The sequence below is a fragment of the Caretta caretta genome, chromosome 2 (assembly GCF_965140235.1).
Source record: "Caretta caretta isolate rCarCar2 chromosome 2, rCarCar1.hap1, whole genome shotgun sequence".
Classification (NCBI taxonomy): domain Eukaryota; kingdom Metazoa; phylum Chordata; order Testudines; family Cheloniidae; genus Caretta; species Caretta caretta.
Window position 1 is genome coordinate 133,361,661 of NC_134207.1, and position 20,256 is coordinate 133,381,916.

The 20,256-nt window shown below is 50.7% G+C and overlaps 1 long non-coding RNA gene across 1 annotated transcript in view; it reads left to right on the forward strand.

The window, feature by feature from the left end:
• The first annotated feature begins 8,163 nt into the window (after nt 1-8,163).
• Nucleotides 8,164-20,256, forward strand: part of LOC142071096 (uncharacterized) — a 35,768-nt gene continuing 23,675 nt past the window's right edge. The window contains exon 1 of the long non-coding RNA XR_012667071.1: nt 8,164-8,337. This is a non-coding gene — a long non-coding RNA (uncharacterized LOC142071096). The remainder of the gene's footprint in view (nt 8,338-20,256) is intronic.

The window sequence follows — 20,256 nt, forward strand, 5'->3', positions numbered from 1 at the left end:
TTTGGCTTCCTTCCTCTGAGGCTTTTATGCAGCCCCAGGCTAATTAGGCTGGCAGCTGTTTCCCAGGGCCAGCCCACAACATTTTGGCACCTGAGGCGGGGAGCTCAAATGATGCCCCCATGTCCCCTCGCTTGGGCCAAAAATTTGAAAGGTCTCAATTCTGCCTTCTTCCTGTTCTACTCTTCTCATGGTACTGCTCTGCTACCTACCCCAATAAAGGTGAACTGACAACTTAAAATGCCTTGTTCAAAAATGTTAAGTAACACTTACATTTGCTGTTCAGGTGTTTGAAAGTTAACTTTTCTTGTCTGCATAGTAAACACTGGCATTTTTATATGTTTGAATAATCAAAGTGCCTTCTGTGCCTTCTTGGTTGCAAAGATTTGAACTGCTTCCTGAAGGTCCACAATCTGGGCCAGCTCATGCTCTACTGAGATGGTTGCAAGGCCAACCAGCCTCTCCTGTGTCATTGTGGAGCGTAGATGTGTTTTTATGAACTTCAGCTTGGAGAAGCTGCATTCTCCACTGACAACTGTTACAGGAAGTGTTAGAAGTATGCACAGAGCAACAAAAGCATTTGGAAAGAGGGTGGTCATCTTATTTGAGCACATATAGTCCAGAACAGCCTTTGGAGTTGATCCTGCTGAAATGTATCTTGAACGGGCTTTCAGTTCATCGCCTAAATCACTCGCATCAATATTGCACATGTCATCATGTGTCAACACTGTCTCTAGTGCCCTGCATTGGTGGTGTAGGTCTTCTTCAGGTATAGTGAGGAGTTTTGGAATATCATAAACATCCCAAATATACAGCTGTGTTCCTTGAGCTGCATGAAACGTTCTTCAACTGACTATTGCACAATCTAGCACCTGGTTAAAGAATTCAACTTTGAATTGTTGTTCGGGGTCTCTTATGGGATTATCCCATGCCTCATAATCAAAATGTCTTCTTCTTTGGTGACTCCTGTATTCTTGAATGGGTGGAAAAATAGCATCAGTGTGAAGTTTCTTCATCAACTTCTGTGCACTCTTCAGAATGTTTTGAAATCCCTCATCTGACCAGTAAGACATCATGCCACAACACTAAGCCACACAGAAATTTGAAGTTCTGTATGTTTCTCATGATTCCATTTCCCTCTGCCACTGTTCTCCCATGAACAGTTCCTGTCATAGCATTAACCTCCATCATGGCAACTATGGCATCATCTATCTTCCCAATTTGGTGTTTGATGGGCTTTATCGCCTCCACTCAACTTTCCCATCATGTGGCACTCAGTGGTTTCAGTGTCAGAGAGGATGTTCGCAGATTTTGCTTCAAAATTTGCCATCGATGAGTTGATGCAGAGAAAAATACATAGATGCTTTGAATTACACTAAAAAATTCAGCATCCTCACCACAAGCTGATGCTGCATCACTGACCACCAAGATCAATGAATGAGAACTGCATGGGACGAAAAAAGCTTGAGGGTTTAACTCTCGGATCTGTGTCTGCACTCCTCTGTTCTTTCCTCTCATGTTGACACCGTTATCGTAGCACTGACCTCTCATGTCAGCTATCACAATTCCCGTATCTTCCAGCTTTTTAAGAAGCACGTTTGTCATACCAGCTCCTGTAGTATCATCAATGTCAATAAATTCTAGAAAATTCTCTGACAGTTACAATTGCAGGGACATTTTCACAAGGTTCTGTTGTTGTTACAAAATGCACCACTGAAGTCATTTGCTCTGTATGGCTGATGTCAGGTGTGCAGTCCAGAATAACAGAGTAAACTTGCTGACTTCAGATCTGCCACAATCTTCTGTTTGACTTTTGTTGCCAGTAACTGTATGATCTCATTTTGAGTTGTTTTTACAAGGGAGTGGTGTGTGTACATTTCTTGGGTGGTGACTCTTCTTTGATGCTGTACCCCAGGAGCATGTAACTCAGCCATCAACACCACAATTTTAAGGAAGTTTCCATTGTTTGGCACATACAGCTGATCTGAAGTGCCACGCAGTGCTAGGTTTTGGGTAGCAAGCATTCTCACAATGGCAATGAGCCTTTTCAGAACATTTTGCCAGTAAAGAGACTCTGATGCAATCTTCTCTTGATGCTGATCATCTATGGTGGCCTTTAACTTTAGTCTCATCTCAAGCTCTTTCCACCTATAGAATGCTCTCTGGTGATTTGCTGCCTTCTCATGGCATGCCAGATTTCTAGCCAGATTTTTCCAGTCCTTTGTTCCTGTAGAACCCAATGTGGCTGGAACATTAGACTCAAAGAGTTTGCAACAAAAACAGTATGCAGCATTCTGGGTTTTTGAGTACATGGCCTCTCCACTTTGTCACCATTGGGGATTTCAGGCCAGTCATGTGTTGGATGGAAACTTCTATCTTCATTGTCTTTGGGGAACATGAAGTTTTTCATTTGCTGTGGCCCATGCAGTACAAGAAGTCCCTCAGGCTACTGCTCAAGTAGGTCCACAGTCCTGGATCATCTCGACTTAAGGAACTAAACTCAGCAGCAGCTGTTTCTTGTGCCTCCACGACACTCTTCTCTGATCAACACTTTTCTTCAGGAATGTTCATGGTTACATCTATCTGAGATGGAGATATTGATGCTGCAGTAGTTGCCAGGTCAGCTACACTCTGACTAATTGGAAGATCAGGCATCTCCTCACCACTCACGTCCTCACTGGGGCCGGAAGGCTCACCGTGAACATTTGTGTCTATGTATCTCAGGAGAACTCCTTCCTGCTTAGATAGAAAAGCTTCCTTTTGCTTTCTTTCTTTTTCTGAATGCTGCCCCAGAGGGGCGTTTTCTTCTTTCACTCATGACTGCTGTTCTGTGCCCGCTATAGTGGCTCTCAACACTCAATTGAAGGGGACAAATAAGCAGGCTGGTAGCAAGGCCAGAGTGAGGGAAGATATCAGCTTCTTAAGGGCCTAACTGGCTCCTACTACTACAGTTGACTGCCTGTTCTCCTCAAGTGGGTTCAGGGAAGCAGCAGGAAACAGGAAGCTCCCTGAGAAGCTGGTGTTAATCATCCAGGCTCCTGGGGGTGCTAGAGAGGTACATAAGAGGCTCTTCCTCCTCTCTCTCCCTGCAGCTCCTGCTGCTTTCTGTTATTCTGTCTCACCTTTTGTCCAAAGGAAAGGAAACATTTGGTAAGGAAGAACAGTTGAAAATGATGTTGGGAAACAGCTTGACTGATTTTATACAGGAACATAGTAACAGATCCTGGAAACTAGGAGTCTGGACTGGCCCCGGAAAATTCCTGCAGCTCTGTAAGAAGATGGTCACGATGGCAGTAGATAAAGAGAGAGATCAGTTAAAGACAGAAATAGAGGAATTAAAGATAATGTTGAAAAAAACAAAAAGATATCCAGGCTGAAGGACAGTGGAGAGTGAAAGAACTTTTAGAATCTTACTGAAGGGTTCTCAAGGATAAGACCTAGGCAGACCATGGGGAATGTAAGAGGCAGGGTTTGGAGAGCAGAAGGGAATAGCGGCTGTAATTAGAGGAAGTTGTAGTCTGGGAAGGGGGGATGGGTCAGAGGAGGACCCTCATTTGTATCCTTCTTATTATGATGATGAGAAGGATGATCCCTATGAACTTCCATTTCCTTTGAGCTCTTCTGGGCAATCTCTGTATGGTCCCTTGCTTGAAACACTGGAAGAGCTGCAGACATCCACACCCATAGGTGCCACGGTGAGGGAAGATTGGTCTCCAAGGGGGTAACCGACGAGGGGAAGAATGGGTAGAGTTCAGGCCCTTCTCCTCTGAAAAGGTTAGAGCCCCAGGGAAATTGGTTGGCATGTTAAGCTGGAGCACAGCTTTGTGGTGGCTAGCAAGCATAGATGGCACCCCCGGTTTCACTCCGGTGGATGTGGTGGCAATTCCCACTCTCCTCTCGGAGCCAAGATAGGGGTTAAGGGTTCGGGTTCCTAGATGCTTTAGCTCACAGAGCCCTACTTCTATATTTGTTGTTGCTGTCTATAGTTTTTCTTGGCTTAAGTTCCCCTTCCCTCTTAAGTCAATCTTCACACACACTTTCTTTGCCTGCCCTTTCCATTTCTTCTTTTTCCTCCCCTCTCTTCCTCCATCTGCTGTTTTTTGCCTTTGTGCGTTTTTGTTTTGAAAGTTAAGAGTTAAAGCTTCAGCTGGCTTTACTTTACTAAAAGTATTTTATTGTCCTTGAAAATATTGTTGCCTAGCAACAGGAAAATTTACTTTGCTACTGATCCTAACTACTGCCTGGAAAGCAGTTCTGAGAAAAGCAGTAGATTAACAAAAGAAGGATTGGGCCCAAAGATTGTAGTTTATTTGAGAGCTAAAGGGGAGAAAGGAAAGAGAAGGGAGACAGGCGGTACAAAAGTCGAGCAGAGCCCCTGATCCCTGGTGGGGTGGAAATTTGGAGACAGTGCCTAAGGTATGAACTGAAGGACAAAATAGATGGCTTTTCCATCCCAGAAATTTTATTAAGGTCTGGCTGAGCATGAAGGGAAGATCCCAAGTGCACCTCCCGTTGCCTCCCCGTGAGGAGGCCAGTCGCCCCCAGTTCTCCTGATTTGGACACTGATGGGTTGGGGGAGGTTCACAGTTTATGTGGCGTTTGAAGGAGGGGTGTTTGGATGGAATTCGTTATATACAGGTGCCACCTATTCCTTGATTAGTACCCAGAATAAGAACCTGTTTGAATCTCCGGCTGGAGTTAAAACCTTGCAGGAGTTTAATGAGGCACAGAGAGTTGTTCCTTTTTGCCGAAACATTTTGTATTGGGTAGGGAAGAGGAGAAATAAAAGGGCAGTATGGTTCAATGGATTTGGGAGGAGAAGTGATCCTGGGAATTGATGTCTTGAGAGAATTAAGAATGTTTGTTGATTTTGCTAACAGATCCTATGGGAAACGGCCCCTGACACGCCCTGGGAGCCAGTGGAGATTTCAGCAAGCTACTGGAGAGCATCTCTTAAGATATCTGAAGAACTGAATTGTCCCATGTGGCCCCCAGAAATCCTAGCAATTGCAGAGAAACACTGTGATGTTTGGGCCAAAAATAAGAAAGTATTAAAAATGGTGTAGAAATCTGAGTCCTACACCCTGATCCCCCACACCAGAAACAATAAAAGAGGCAAAAGCCAGTCTGAAACAAACACGTGATGGGCTTTTGGGCCAAGGAATTTTGGTGGAACAGATAAGCCCCAATAATGGTGTTCTCTGGCCATTCCTTAAAGGTGATAACAAAACTTGGAGGCTGGTAGTGTATTTCCCCCCTCTGAACAGGGTGAGCTGGCTGATGTCTAGGTATTAGGAGGGGATGGCCTCCATTGTAGGAGGGGCCCAGTGGTTTTCAGTTTTAGATTTGGCCAATGCTTTCTTTGTTATCCCTTTACATTTGGGACAGCTATTACAAATCTGCCTTTTACCTTTTAAGGGAAGCAGTTGTGTTTTCATAGGGTCCCCATAGGCTGGATCAATGCCCGAGTCAAGATGTGGGCAGGAATGCCCAAAAGAGACAGTGTAATTTTTTTTATATGCATGATATCCTGGTTTGCACTCAGACCAGGGAAAAGAATCTGGAGGTATTGGAGAGGCTGTTACAAATGATTCAGGAAACTGCGTTTAAGATAAGCCCAAAGAAAGTCCTGCTCTGCTCCCAGCAAAAAAACTACCTCGGATTAATCCTGGAGCAGGAGCGGCACTCCCCTGTTCAACACAGAGTAGAGCTGATTCTTAAATTCCAGGGTTCCGGTTTAGCATATCCCAGGTGGAAGAACCATTTTTTCTGCAACTGATGACTACTGAGAATGGGATGGGAGCTATTCTGAGTCAGAACCATGGAACAGAGCTCCATCCTGTGTCATATTTCTTTACCTTCCAGTGAGGTGGAGAGGGGATTTACTCACTGTGAAAAAAAGAACATGGGCTTTGCAGTATTGGGAATATCTGGTGAGATTGTCCTTTGTCCTGAAAACAGACCATAAAACATGTACTCGCTAGCAAAAATAATAGGAACATGTTCAGCCCCAGCAGGCCCTAAGCAAATCAGCTCTGATGAATTTGCTGAGCAAGCCCCAAGTGGGTGCTCAAAGGACAGTTGAAAGCTCAAGAGTCCCCTCCCAGGAAAGAAGGAAAGGGGAAGAGGGACTCAGGCCTGGATGGGTCTGAGTAAAAGTTAATAAATTTAGCTTAAATGTTCAGTGATACCTCCTGCTATATAGGGAGGGGAAATGTTTGTTTTGTTTTGTGTTTTAGATTATTAACTATGTAGATACTGGAAGATCTTGGAGGCAATGCACTCCTATGTGCTGCTTTTGCTGGCCTTTGGATTATAGATCTGTTCCTTTGGTCATGTGAATTAGGAACCTGTTGTGTTTTCTGCATGGGGAGACTATCCATGAATGACTGTGAAATGTAAAGTGAACAATACCCTTGACATCACTACTGATCCCAACATCCTGGGAGAACAAATCACTCCTTTAGGCCCCGGGGACGGATATGGCCCCACTTCAATAAAATCGAAAGTAAATATTAACATTGGTAATGAGTGAGAACTAGTAATGTATCATGATTTGGGTTGCAAATGGTCTATGCTGGTGACTATGGAATCCCTACCACTTTGGTCGTAACCACACCATCCTCATGTAAACGCAAGGGGCTAATAGAGGAGCGGATTAGTTAGTGGGGGGAACTAAAAGCTACCCAGTTGGTTACAATTGTCACTGGGTGGGAACTGACAGGCTGTTATTTAATTGTAGAAAGCCCAAATGTGTTTACAGGGGAATAGCCATTTTTTTTTAAGTAGAAACAATCCCTTTCACCCCCAAACACTGGACAAGAAGATCTGGGGGAGGCAAGGCTACAGATAGTGACGTCTGTTTAAAGGAATCTGGAATTGGACATGAATGCAACAAAAATGCCCTGCAAGTAGAGAATGTGTGTTTGGGAAACAACTGAAGGGAAATGCCACTATGCTATTAATCCATTAGCAAATAATAACTCTATGCTTGTGTATATATAGGTGATCACTGTGTTTGTCTTAGAAGCTGATATCCTGTGCTTCTTGTTAACTACATGCATAAAGTAGATCATGATCCTCATGAAAATAAATGTTTTTGTCATGTTATAGTGATTTGGGGATGTAATTTTGAATTTCAAGTGCCTGAACTTAAATATAATCAGTTAAAAGAGACATATACTTTGTACTCTGCTGTGAAAGCTGTATCCCTTGGAATGAATTTAACTGTTTTATAAATGTTGCTTGTACACTCTGACTTACAGAGCCAGATGCACACTGCCAAAAAAGAGGTGCGTAAGGTCATGGTTACCATACATCATAACACCACTGAAAGTAAACGTGTATTTACAAGAATTTGCCAGGATATAAAACTCCAGTCGTGGAAGGTATTATTGGGATGGTTCCCCACTGGCATAGGGATCTTAAATTTGGCCCTGAATCTCACTGTAGTATTTTTAGTGTTCCAAGTAATAATGATCTTCTTTTTCAACCTGATGATATGTTGGACCTCATGAAAATTTGGCAACTCCAAGTCCCTCAACAGATGAGCCAGTGGCTTCTGCCACCATTGCCCTCATCCTTAGAAGGGGAGTATGTGTAACTTGCCACCCTGTAGTCATCACACAGTTAATCTGGTGTGCTGAGTTTGGGATGTCAACAAGAAGAAAATTTGATCAATCTCGGCTGAGAGTCTTGAGTTTTCATTGTATCACAGCTCTGGTGCAACCATAACTCTTGGTGGAGTTGACTGTGGCTATGTGGAAGCCCCCTTTTAAAAGGAGGTGACCTTCAAGGAGGGCACTGTAGGAGGGGGAAAATTTTGATAGCACAGAGCCCATTAACATGCGTACACCACTGCGCATAGCTGGAATGCCAATTGTTATGTTCATTGCTGAAAGCAACGAGAAAAGGCTTCAGAAACTGCCTAATGCAACTAACAGACTAGCTGGTGACGGGGGATATGAGTGACCGCGAGGCGTAAACATGACCCTGTGCTTCCCTGACTTGAGCTTTTTGCCATAGCATGTGGTTTTGCAAGATGCAAAGTCTGCCAATAGTTAACTACTTCTATGTGAAATACAGCTGGTTAACTGATGGAAAACTACACACTATAGGCTGGAATATTTCTCACTTAGCTTCTGCTCAGCAGTTTGTTTGTTAGCTTATTCATCAAAATAGATAAACAATGTCGTACTAACAAATTGGATATAAAAAGAGGAAGAAATCTGAGCTTCTTGGACACTTGAACACTTGGACACCTGCCATGTTCCCCAGCAGATGGAAAGCTGGCCATAGGACGTCTTCAGAAATCCACTCGAGACCTCCTCTAAACCCTGGGTAAATATTAATCTGGGATTAATTTGGGGTACTCACCTGTTGTGGGCTTGTGTAAATGCTGGAGACTAAATTAAAGTAGAAGCTTTGAGTGAAAGCACATTTGTTTACCTGGGTTCAAAAACTATCTATAGGCCAAACTAGCCATGTCCCCATTGATTTATTTCCTGCCACTGCTTCGCAAAGAGTAAAGTTACCAAGAGCTTTTGGTTTCAGCACAATACCAGGTAACACTAAAAGCATTTTCCTGATATCAGTCTGATTGTCTATACTTTTGATAGTTTGTGGATTTTTTTCCCCTTATGCTAGAGATTAAGACTTAGAACTTTTCCAGTTACTACTGGGTCACATTCACATTCATTTTAACTGGTGTCTATATAAAAGCCATAATTGGCTCCATCATTACTAGTTTGTGTCAGATTAATAATTTTATCATTTACCAAACCCTGCTATCAATGATGTGGCATTCAGGGATATTGATAAATAAATATAGATTGTTATGCAATAGAGTTGGAAATGTTGATCTCACGCCAGAAAATATTTTTTTTTTTAAAAAGCCTCACTAATTACAGACTCTGACCGTTCTTTTAGTCAGTACACACATTTAATTTCAAAATCAGCAGTAAAATATTGTACATAAGCTCTTGTGATAATACATATAGGTGAAATTATTTCTATTAGATAAACACATGCAGTTTCCATTGAAATGTTCCTATGGGAAACCCAAAGATATCCCAGGGTGAATATGAAGTTAACCTGTGTCCTGGCTGTATACACAATTGCTCAATTCAAAGTGAGGGAAATCTGTCCAACTGAACAGCAAAATCAGTCTTCCTAAAATAATGTTCATTCTGTTTCATGACCACTGCTCTTTCTTTCACTAAGGAAGTCCACAATCTCAGCATGTGATTAGGAAATAGTGATGGGGATTATAAGGAGATATGTTTATCTTTTTATCTAATTTTTAATAAGTAAATGGCATTCATTTTTATCTAGTGATAAATCATAATTAACGGATGTAGTGAAAACAGATGTATTTATTTATAGAAACTTATTTCAGTTCAACATCACCTTTAAACTATATAAAATTTCAGCAATTATCACTGGAACAACTTAATAACATCCTCAACTAGAATCATAAATACATAGTGTTCCTATTAACTATTTAAGTTTAAAAATAAGTTGCTATCCTCTTAATGTCTCCCTAAATAAATTAAAATATTACCTTATTGATAGGAAGTAAAATAATTAAATTACGTATAATATTGCACTCCATAGCTCCTTCCATGCTAGGATCTCAAAGGACTTTACAAATGTTTAGGATTGTAGGTAAAATATTCAAAAGCAACTAACTGACCTAAGATCTTAACTTCGATTTTCAAATGTGACTTAGGCATTTAGGAGTCTAAGGTTTAGATTTTTAAAGCATATTAGCCACATCTACCTGCATCCTTATGTATCTAAATACCTTTAACAATCTGGCCCTAAGTGCCCAAGTCAAGTTTGAAAATAGAGCTTAGGTTCTGTGACAGGGCCGGGCCAGATGGTTCTAGGAGAGTAATTTTTTTTTTTTGAAGCAGAAAAGAATTTTATTTGTGTAACACTTACAAAAAATCACCAAAAAGGATAAAGCAAAACTATGCAACAAAACAAAAGCAAACACAAGGTATAACACAGCAGCCTTCAGGAGGGAGAAGTGTTCAGGCTAGCCTGGGCCCAGAGCGGGGGGGCTTCCTTGACACTCGTGGTCTTCCACCCTCCTGAGTTACCTGGTGGCCTAGAGCGGGGGGCTTCCTCGACACTCATGGTCTTCCACCCCCCTCGAGTTACCTAGTGCCACGCCCAGTGTCACCGATTATTCCTCTCCTGAGAGTGCCCGACAAGATGGGCATGGCTGCGGGGTGGGCGGTTCGGGGGTGGGGGAGACGTACGCCCACGTGTGATAGGACCCCTCCTAGGTGACAGTGATGATGGTATCCACAGTGGCAACGGCTGGGGCTGGGGTCTCTCACTCTTCCCCTCAATCAAAGGGTCAGATGGAGGGAACCGGGGCGGGGTCACCGAGCAGAGAACCTCGGACAGCGCCCACTGCTCCTCGAAGGTGTCAAGGGAGTCGGTGGACAGCGCCCAGAGGCACTCCGCCCGGATACGTGACTGTACTGAGGATCGGAAAATGGCCCTACAATCGCAGGACACTTCATTAGCCAACCTCCCTTCTCTGGTTTTATAAATGGCTGTTTTAGCTAGGGCTAGGAGGAGGTGAACCAGGAGATCTCGCGATTTTGTGGGGCCACGGATGGGGAGTGTGTAGATAAAAAGGTGAGGGGAAAAGTGTAGACAAAAGCATAATAAAATATTCGTGAGGAGCCCGAAAAGGGGCTGCAGCCTGGCACACTCTAAATATACGTGAACCAGGGTTTCCCTCACGTTGCAAAAAGGGCAAGTATCCGGGATGGGGGTGAACCGTGTCAAAAACACGCCCGTGCTCACAGCTCCGTGAAGGAGCCTCCAACTAATGTCCCCGACGGGCCTCGGGACCAAGGTGGAATACAGGCTGGCCCACCGGGGTTGCTCACCCTCCAAAGGTGGCAGGAGGGCCCACCACTTTGTATTGGGGCAGGACACCAGGGTGTGGGCGTGAAGGGTGTGAAGCGTGAATGTGTATAGATATTTCCGTGGCGCGATTTGGAAGCTGACCGGCTGCAGTTCATGCAGTCAGTTCACAGTGAAAGGGTGAGGGGTTTGTTGGGATCTACGGGGTAGGGGCCCAATTGAAACTCCGGCGGGCCTGGGGTAGAGGGTGGGCGGGGTGCGCCCTCGCGCAGGGCTCGGTTGAGATAAGCCCAAGCAGCAGGCGTCAAGGTGGCCTTCACCTCCTGAAGTATGCATCGGGGGGTATGAGGTCTGGAGAGCCCCATGCGCCGAGCGAGCGTCAGGGGATCCAGCCAGTCTCCCCGATCGTAGTCCAGGAGGTCTCCGACTCTCGTGACTTCTGCCAGGACCAAACTCTGGTGCACCGAGCAGGACTCCGCTGCCTGCACATGGAGCTGGGGGTTGTGTAGCAGGGGCTCCGCGAGGAGATCTGTTCCCATGGTGACCGCCACGGACCTGGTTGTTGAAAACAGTTTCCAGGTCCGGAGGAGGTCCTGGTAGAAGACCGGCAGCCCAGAGAGGTCTCGCGGAAAACCTCTCTGACAGAGATAAAAGAGCTGCCGGTCGTATCAGAGCCCTTGGAAGCGGCGCAGGAAGGCGTGCGCCAGTATGCTCCAGGTCAACCTACCTGCGCTATAAAGGAGCCTCTGCAGGGCCTGGAGGCGGAAGACACGGACCTGAGTGTGCAGACACTTCAGGCCCTGCCCTCCTTCCTTCAGGGGTAGATGTAGAATCCCAACAGGGGCCCCGTGCATTCCTGACCAAAAGAACTCTAGAATCGATGTCCGGAGGTTGGTCAGGAAACCCGGGGCCGGGACCAGGGTGTTGCGTCGGTACCAGAGTGTGGACAGGACTAGTTGGTTAAGCACCAGTGCTCTCCCTTGGAGGGAGAGACATCGGAGTAGCCTCGTCCATTTCCGGAGCCGCTCTATCACCCCGCCTTCTAAATTTTGCCAGTTCTCTGGCGGAGAAGGGTGCATGACAGAAAGGTAAACGCCTAGGTAGAGCAGTGGACCCGCGCTCCACCGGATGGTCTGAAGCGCGGGTGGGAGGGAGCTCACCTGCCACCAGTCCCCCACCGCCAAGCCAGAGCTCTTGACCCAGTTGACTCGGGCGGAGGAGGCTGCCGAATAGATGGCCTGGCAAGCCTCCACCCGCGCCAAGTCTCCCAGGTCCTGGACCACTAGGAGCACGTCAACGGCGTACACCAACAGGACCAGCCACAGCTCTGGCTCCCGCAGCACCAACCCTGTCAACCTCCTGCGGCAGAGACAGAGGAAGGGCTCGATTGCCAGAGTGTACAGCTGGCCCAAGAGGGGGCACCCCTGCTGTACTCCTCGCTCGAAGCTGACCGGTTCAGTCAGCGTCCAGTTGAGCCTAACCAGACACTCCGCGGAAGCGTACAGCACCTGGAGAAAACTCACAAACTGAGGTCCGAATCCAAATGCCTGCAGAGTGCCCAGGAGGTACCTATGGTCCACTCTATCGAATGCCTTCTCCTGATCAAGAGACAGGAGGGCGAATGACAGACCGTCTCTACGCCTGAGTTCCGAAAGATCTCGGACTAGAAATAGGTTGTCAAAAATGTTGCGACCCGGGACAGTATAGGTCTGGTCTGGGTGGATCACGGACCCTAGCCACAGCGAGATTGCTTTTGCTACGATTTTGTAGCCCGTGCTAAATAGTGAGACAGGACACCAGTTTCGTAAATCGCAGAGGTCCCCCTTCTTCGCACAAGATGAGCACCGCTCGCCTGCACGAAAGAGGGAGGACCCTGCCCTACAAAGACTCAGCCCACACAGTGGCTAGGTCTGGGCCAAGGATATCCCAGAATGCACGGTAAAACGCCACGGTCAGCCCGTCCATGCCCGGAGATTTATTGGTGGGCATGCGACGGAGGGCTTCCGAGAACTCGGCCAGGGTGAGAGGCAGCTCTAGTCGGTCTCGGTCGCCCACGCTGACCGTGGGGAGTTCCTCCCAGAGCACCTTGCAAGCGCCAGAATCGGTCGGATCTGGGGAGAAAAGGCTTGTGTAGAAGTCACGGGCCCTCTCACACATTTCCACCGGATCCGTGAGGGGGGCGCCGTCTTCTGCTAGAAGGCAGGTGACGTGTTTCTTGGCCCCCCTCATTTTCTCCGGGGCATAGAAGAAACGGGAGCCGCGATCCATCTCCCGAAGGAGGCGGATGCGGGATCGAACAAAGGCACCTCGGGCCTGATGATCCTCAAGGGCCCAGAGCTCCTCCCGCTTCTCCCGGCACGCTCTGCAGAGGAACGGGTCCTTGGGGCTGGCAGCCAGATGCCTCTCCATCTCTAAGACCTCCCGTTCCAACTGCTCTATCGCTGCATTTCTCCGTCGGCTGGTGCCCAGAGTGTAGTCACGGCAGAAGAGCTTGGCGCGGACCTTCCCTAGATCCCACCATCGCTGCGCCGAGGGAAAGGCACGCCGCTGCTCTCGCCAGGCCAGCCAAAATTCCCGGAAGGACATCACGAAGCCCTCATCCTCCAACAGGCTGTTGTTAAAATGCCAATAGGCCGGTCCCGGCCTCTCTGCGTGGAGGGAGGCTGTTATGGTGGCTAGATGATGGTCAGAAAATGGGGCCGGCCGAATGTTGGAGGAGTGGGCTTCTGAAAGTTGGAAACAGGATAAATAAATACGGTCCAACCGAGAGTGGTGTGACCGATGGGCCTCCACCCGGACAAAGGTGAACGTGGAAGTGTCATCTGGGTGATGGTCACACCAGACGTCCACTAGGGAGTGATGTTCGACTATTCCTCGGAGAATGTGCGTGGTGGCCGGGCTCAGCTCGGCCCCTGAGCAGTCCTGTTCCTCGAGGATGGTGTTAAAGTCCCCTCCCAAGACTAGACACTCGTGAGAATCTAGGGTGCCGAGGAAGTTGGACACCTGCTGATAGAATTGTGGCCGCTTCGGGCTCATTGTCAGGGCATAGATGTTAACGAGGTTGACAACGAGCCCCTCCATACGGACTCGGAGATGCTGCAGGTGGCTCGGCATGGCCTCAGTGACCCCTAGCACCTCGGGCCGTAGGTTGGGGGAGAACAGGGTCGCCACTCCAGCTTGTCGAATCGTAAAGTGGCTAAAGTAGACTCAGTCTCCCCACTCCAGCCGCCAGCTGTCCTCGGCGATCTGATCCATATGGGTCTCCTGCAGGAAAACCACAGAGTACCCCCCTTCCCGAAGGTAAGAGAGCACCTGGGACCTGCGGAGAGCCATTCTGCATCCTCTGGTGCTCAAAGTTGCGATAATCAGAGGCATCATGTGGAGGGCTGGGGGGGTGGGGATTCCGTGTTGGCGGGAGTGTTCATGGCCCCCAGCGGGTCGCGCAACAATCCATGACCCAACCCGTAAGTGAGTAAATCATCACGGAAGCCACGGACCCGCCCGTAGGCCGCAGCACCGTGCCTTCCTTTCCCTCCACCCTCCTTTAAAAGGGCCCTTGTGGCCTGGAGAGGTTGATCAAAGTCCCCCATACCTGTAGAGCCAGCTGTACCCTGTTGCGGGAGCCATGGCTGTCTTCTAAAAACTCCCGCAATGCTTTTCGCAGCTCATGGTGGGGTGGGGTTGCGATTTCCCGGTTATTCCCTCGTGGGGCTCTTGGTGCAGCCTCGTGGTCTGCTGAGGCGGGCAGGCAGGGTGCGGACCACCAACGGGTCATCTGACAGGCTAAAGTTATTAGGTCCATCTCAAGCCTTGGGGTAGAAGGGGATGGCGGAGGGAAAATTGCAGCTCCTAATGGGTCGCGGCAGGAAAATGCAAAGGCTGCTCCTTGGGGGGAATCCCGCAAACGGGAAAGCAATAACCCCAGGGGCGGCAATAGCATTGCAGGAAGAGGTGGATTGGGCAGGGACGGGGTGGGGGCGGGGTCAGAGGCGAGGCTCTGGGCTTCGGGAGGCAAGCAGCTGAGAGGTGGTGTCTCCCAAGCAGATTCGAGGGTTAAGGGAGTGGGGATGGGGCTCCCAGTGATGCTAGGCGCAGGCTCTGTGGTGGATTTGGCAGCCATGGCATCAGGTGGTGGACCACCTTCTGTAGGGTGCCTGCCCGGGAGGGCGGTTAGGGAGAGGGAGCATGGGGAAATGGGGACTGGGGTAAGGTTGCCCAGATCGAGGCCAGCCGGCAGTAGGTCATTCTCTCCCTGGGTGACCGGGGTCAAACCTGGGGCCTCGATCTCCTCATACATGGAGAAGAGGTCATCTTCTACCACCCCAGAGGTCTCCCCTCTGGCGCCCGCTACGACGGTCGCTTCGGGATTTGCGGGAGGTTTGGGTGATATTCGGGCAGAAGGGGCTTCTTCTGGGGTCTCAGAGGGGAGGGTCTCCCATGGAGGGGGAGTACTATTTTATCTTCCCCTTCCAGTACTATTTTATCTTCCCCTCCCAACACCGGCAGAAGAATCTCACTCGTGGGCATAGCGGAAGGCTCAGTGTCAGTGCCTCCCTTCCTGGTCTTCCGGGGGGCCTCCGCATCAGATGGGTGCAGCGGAGCTCGAGCCTTCCTCTTGCCTCGCTTTCCCTGGACTAGAGTCCAGACTTCCATAGCATCGTCTGGGGGCTGGTTAGCAGGGGTCGTGTCGGGGGGCAGAGGCGATGGTTCAGGGACTCGGGGGGGTAACGGTGAGGCAGCATGGGGGGGGGCGGTTCTCCTTGGGGCGGGCCCTCTCCTATGCCTGGTCATATCTTTGCTGCATCCTCCTCCATAGGCTCTGCTGGATTGTTAACAGCAAGGGCGGGGTCCCTTGCTCGTCCGGGCGTTGTATGGGAGGTGTCTCTTGGGCCCGGGCAGGAGCAGCGATGGATCGAGCAGGAGGAGAGGTGGTTTCAGGTACCGGGTAGCCAGGGGCGTCGGCAACGACAGAGCCGATGTCCTGCAGGGTCTCGGGGGTCTCGGGTGCCCCTCCCCACCGAGCCAAGGGGCAGTCTCTTCGGACATGCCCCGCTGATCGGCAAAGGTAGCACCGGGCCTCTCCTGTAGAGTAAAAGACCCGATAGCGGGCTCCCTGGCAGGGGACTAGGAAGGACCCCTCGAGCGCCTCTCCGTCACGCGCCGCCGGTGGCGGTAGAAGCTGCACTTGCAGGTGGAACAAAAGGACGTGACGGAGGGTGGGGTCCTTGCAGCCCAACGGGAGAGGGCTGATGACAGAAACAGGTTTCCCCAGGGTGGGAGAGCGGGTAACAGGGCGGCATTGGGTAGAAAAGGAGGGACGGAGGTCACGACTAGGCAGACGCCCAGGTCCTCTAGTGGTTCCAGGGGAACGAACACCCCCCCCACCGCCAGGCCCTTCTGCACCGCCTCCTGGGCGGCAGCCTCCGATGCTAAGAAAAAGACGACCTTCCCGTACATTTTGGAGGCCGCGACAATAGCCATGGGTCCTACCACCCTTGCCAATGCCTGCACGTATGTCTCCACGTGGGGCGAGGCGGGCACCAGGAGGCAACGGATGCCGTGCTTCCTGGTCATGGTGGGGAAGGGGCCCCGGCCGCTACTGATGGTAGCAGAGGCGGTGCGTGGGCGAGATGACGAGGCGACAGGTGGTGGGGGGGCTGCTACCGCTCGGGCATATGCCCTGGGGGCTGGGGGAGGGACGCTCGGAGAGCTGGTGGAGTGAACAGCAGGGAGAGATGCCATGGTCTATGACGAGGCCACAGCGGTGGGGGCAGCCCCTGCCATGGAGGGCCTGGTGATTGTAGCGGGGCCCCTTTCCCTTCTTCACACCCTGGCCTTTCCGGCCAACTGGGGGAGCTCTCCTAGAATCTGGGGGGGCAGTGGGCGTAGTGGCGGCAGTAGTCGCCCCAGTGCCTCCTGCTGCCGATGACCCAGCGGGAGCGGTGGCAGGTGTTTTGGCAGCAGTGGGCGGGGGGAGGCTTGGGGGTTGGGCAGGGGGGTAGGTGGGAGAGGGGCAGCTGAGGTTGTTAGAGGAGCTTCACCCCTCTCATTCCCCGCCATTGTGAGCAGGGAGAGACGGGGAGGCACCAGAAGGAGGAGTGGGGAGGGGGAAGCAGATTAACCACTTCTCCTGCTGGGCTGCAGGCGGCGGGGGGTGGGCCAAATGGGTCGGACTGGACAGGGGGAGGAAACAGGACTTGGGGTTAGGTAGTAGGGGCAAACTGTGGGGTGGGCAGTCCAGGGGCGGGGGGGGGGGGGAACGTGGACCCACGCACGTTTGTCCAAAGAGTCTCATTTGGCCGGCTGTTGTATCTGGTCCGGATGACGAAATTCAGAGCAAGCAGCTAAATCCAGAGGCAGATGGCAAGTTGCCAACAGGGACGGACGGCGGGGGGGCTGTGATGGTTGTAGTAGTGTTGGGGGGGCACCGATGGATCGGGGGGGCAGCTCCGTGCCACACCCCTGTGCCCCTACAAATGCAGTTAAGACACAGTCAAACTCCCCCCACACGAGAGTACAGTTCAAAAGTTACTCAGTCTTACGGCCCCCTCCATGATCATTTGTAGCTTCCCTGGGCAATGTCTCTGTCGGCTGTCTTCTCTTCTGGGCTTTGTGGAGCATTCCAGAAATGCCAAGCAGATAAGAAGAAAGAAATAAACTGTTGATTAATTACGGGTCCACAAAAACAGCAAATGGCTGGGTCTGAGGCTTCCACTCCCTTCCTCCGGGGAGTGGGTCGGCATTCCCCCCCCCCCGGGGTTTCAGCTAAAGCAGTAGCAGTGTCCGAGGGCAACCATGGGGGGACTGGCAGCAAGCTGGCAGCCGACCAGCACTTGAATGGCAGCAGAAAAACAGCAAAAAAAAAACGAAGAAAAAGCATCTGGCCCGGTCGGGGGGGGGCGGGGGAACTGAAGCAGGGTCAAAAAGTAAGAAAAATCCAGGCCAGGGGCTTTAGGAGAGAATAGAAAGCAGATAGCTGAGCAGCAAGCGAAGGAGGTCCCTTTTCCCTGGGTAAGGGAGCAGGGAAGGTGTTTTTTTTTTTTTTTAAAACAGAAAAGAAGTTTATTGGTAACACTTACAAAAAATACCAAAGGAAACAGAACAGCTATGCAACAAAACAATGCAAACAGAAGGTATAACACAGCAGCTTTCAGGAGGGAGAAGTGTTCAGGCTAGCCTGGGCCCAGAGCGGGGGGGCTTCCTCAACACTCGTGGTCTTCCACCCTCCTGAGTTACCTGGTGGCCTAGAGTGGGGGGCCTCCTCGACACTCATGGTCTTCCACCCCCTCGAGTTACCTAGTGCCGCGCCCAGTGTCACCGATCCTCCCTCTCCTGAGAGTGCCCGGCAAGATGGGCACGGCTGCAGGATGGGCGGTTTAGGGGTGGGAGGTAGACACCCATGTATTATAGGACCCCTCCTAGATGACAGGAATGATGGTATCCACAGCGGCAACGGCTGGGGCTGGCGTCTCTCGCTCTTCCCCTCAATCAAAGGGTCAGACAGAGGGAACCGGTCGGGGTCACCGAGCAGAGAGCCCCGGACAGCGCCCACAGCTCCTCGAAAGCATCAAGGGAGTCGGTGGACGCCGCCCAGAGGAACTCCGCCCAGATACGTGAATGTACTGAGGATCGGAAAAAGGCCCTACAATTGCAGGACGTTTCATGGGCCAACCTCCTCTCTCTGGTTTTATAAATGTCTGTTTTAGCCAAGGCTAGCAGGAGGTTGACCAGGAGATCCCACGACTTTGTGGGGCCACGGATGGGAAGTGTATAGATAAAAAGGTGAGGGGAGAAATGAAGCCAGAAGCGCAATAAAATATTTGTGAGGAGCCGGAAAAGGGGCTGCAATCTGGCACACTCTAAATATACGTGCGTCAGGGTTTCCCTCACATTACAAAAAGGGCAAGTATCCGGGATGGGGGTAAACCATGTCAAAAACACGCCCGTGCTCACAGCTCCGTGAAGGAGCCGCCAACTGACGTCCCCGACGGGCCTCGGGACCAAGGTGGAATACAGGCTGGCCCATCGAGGTTGCTCACCCTCCAAAGGTGGGAGGAGGTCCCGCCACTTTGTATCAGGGCGGGACACCAGGGTGTGGGTGTGAAGGGTGTGAAGCGTGAGTGTGTGTAAATATTTCCGTGGTGCAATTTGAAAACTGACCGGCTACAGTTCATGCAGCCGGCTTGCAGTGAAAGGGTGAGGGGTTTGTTGGGATCTACGGGGTAGGGGACCAATGGAAAGGTCCGGCGGGCCTGGGGTAGAGGATGGGCGGGGTGCGCCCTCGAGGAAGGCTCAGTTGACATAAGCCCGAGCAGCGGGGGTCAAGGCGGCCTTCACCTCCTGAAGTACGTGCCGGGGAGTACGGGGGCTGGAGAGCCCCATGTGCCGAGCGAGCGTCAGGGGATCCAGCCAGTCTCTCCGGTCGTAGTCCAGGAGGTCTCCGACCCTCATGACTTCCGAAAGGACCAACTTCTGGCGCACTGAGCGGGACTCCGCCACCTGCACACGGAACTGGGGATTGTGTAGCAGGGGCTCTGTGAGGAGATATGCTCCCACGTTGGCCGCCACGGACCTGGTAGCTGAAAACAGTTTCCAGGTCCGGAGGAGGTCCTGGTAGAAGACCGGCAGCCCAGAGAGGTCTCGCGGAAAACCCCTCGGAGAAAGATAAAAGAGCTGCCGGTCATATCGGAGCCCTTGGAAGCGGTGCAGGAAGGCGTGCTCCAGAATGCTCCACGCCGAACTACGTGCACTATAAAAGAGCCTCTGCAGGGCCTGGAGGCGGAAAACGCGGACCTGAGTGTACAGGCACTTCAGGCCCTGCCTTCCTTCCTTCAGGGGTAGATGAAGAACTCCAACAGGGGTCCAGTGCATTCGTGACCAGAAGAACTCTAGAATCAATCTCCGGAGGTGGGTCAGGAAACCCGGGGCCAGGGCCAGGGTGTTGAGCCGGTACCAGAGCGTGGACAGGACGAGTTGGTTAAGCACCAGTGCTCTCCCTCGGAGGGAGAGACATCGGAGTAGCCTCGTCCACTTCCGGATCCGCTCTATTACCCCGCCCTCTAAATTTTGCCAGTTCTCCAGAGGGGAAGGGTGCGTGGCGGAAAGGTAAACGCCGAGATAGAGCAGTGGACCCGCACTCCACCAGATGGTCTGAAGCGCAGGTGGGAGGGAGCTCACCTGCTGCCAGTCCCCCACCTCCAAACCAGAGCTCTTGACCCAGTTGACTGGGGCGGAGGAGGCTGTCGAATAGATGGCCTGGCATGCCTCCACTCGCGCCAAGTCGCCCAGGTCCTGGACCACGAGGAGTACATCATCGGCGTATGCCGACAGAAACCAGCCGCAGCTCCAGCTCCCACAGCACCAACCCTG